The following is a 1,454-nucleotide window of genomic DNA, read 5'->3' on the forward strand; positions in this document are numbered from 1 at the left end:
TTTTTTTGGAAAAGATACTTGCCAGCATTGAAATTCGCCAGAGAACAAGGTCTTTTTGTAACCCTTCATTGTGGAGAGGTGCGCCAATCTTTTATTGTACCTGTTACCTGTGGTGATTACCTGACTGGTCTGTTTTGCTTGTTTCGTGCTTTTAGGTTCCTAATTCAAAGGAGATACAAGACATGCTCGATTTTGTTCCCCATAATCGGACATGCTTGTTTCTTTGAGGAGGAACACTGGAGAAAGTTGAAGTCTACTAACATTTCCGGTTAGACTTTGCAAGTTCACTAGTCACATTTGTGATAAAATAAGAAAGTGAAAAGTGTTATGATAATCAATCAATTAAAAATATAGTGCATGGCAATATGGCATATTCATCTAATCCATCACATTTGAACATTTGATAGTTTCTAAATTCGAACCATTTTTGCATAATATTGTCAATACTTATATAAAGAGCTGGGCTACATATAATTTATTGCTTCCTTTACATTTTTCAGGTTGAAATTTATTTGCTTGCTCACGTCCATTGCTGCAACACAGGCAAGCAGCTTTGAATAGCGTGAAAGGCTCACTTGGAGATTAACTAGCATTTAGATCCGTCGTGATTCCCCCTCCATTCTATGAAATTTAATGAATTAATAACAAAAGACTGAAAATATTGGCAAAACATAGGCCAAATATCTATTAATATATAATAAGAATATAGTTGTGGTATTTGCTCGACAAGTGGAGTGTTCTGTGTTTGCCACGTGGAGCTGTGTATGATTGACAAGTGTATGTTACTATGTTTTTAATGTTGGGCACTTTGCTGTTCTCAATCCAAAGAAGTAACTGGGCGGGATTTGATTCAAATTCAAATTGAAAATGATTTTGTTTCAGGACTTTCAAGAAGAGAATATGAGAGAGAGAGAGTTGCCAGTTCTGATAGGGGGAGTAGTTGGCACCAGACTTCCTCTTTCAATGTCGCAGAGAAGAGAAGAAGAAAAGGTCGGTAAAGAAATAAAGCACGACGGAAGAAGTGGTGGGTGGCGATGACAACGACGGTCACAGAGAAGGATGCTAGATCGACAGAGAAAAGAAGAGGAATGAGGCGGCGACGGCGGTGATGGAGGTTACCGACGCTGTTGGATCCATAGAACTGCATCTACCGCAGAATGCCGTCGCAGCCGTTCCTTTGCCAGTGGATGCTGCGAATGAAGGATGGTTAGTTCTCTCTTTATTTTGTTGTTTGATTTTATTATAACCAGAGAAGAATCCTTTATAATCCATTCTTCGGTGAACGACAGCTTCAAGTTCTAAAATTTTGGTTAATCTGCATTAAAATATATATTTTTTTGCTTTCAAATGATTGCATGTACATTTTTGTTAATCTATAATAATCCGTTTCCTTTTTGTTGTTGGATAGCTAACCGTGTTTGTCTTCTATTAACTATATTGCTGATTTTTTTTTT

The 1,454-nt window shown here is 37.3% G+C and overlaps 1 long non-coding RNA gene across 2 annotated transcripts; it reads left to right on the forward strand.

Annotated features, from left to right (window-relative positions):
• Positions 1–1,374, forward strand: LOC107472604 (uncharacterized). 2 transcript variants are annotated; one of them, XR_001588817.3, is made up of 4 exons: positions 1–78; positions 156–268; positions 501–777; positions 883–1,373. It is a non-coding gene; the product is annotated as an uncharacterized LOC107472604 (long non-coding RNA). The 2 variants fall into 2 exon arrangements; XR_008005217.1 differs by having other exon boundaries at positions 7–268; positions 883–1,374.
• Positions 1,375–1,454: the final 80 nt, after the last annotated feature.

The sequence above is a fragment of the Arachis duranensis genome, unplaced genomic scaffold (assembly GCF_000817695.3).
Source record: "Arachis duranensis cultivar V14167 unplaced genomic scaffold, aradu.V14167.gnm2.J7QH unplaced_Scaffold_191793, whole genome shotgun sequence".
Taxonomy (NCBI): domain Eukaryota; kingdom Viridiplantae; phylum Streptophyta; class Magnoliopsida; order Fabales; family Fabaceae; genus Arachis; species Arachis duranensis.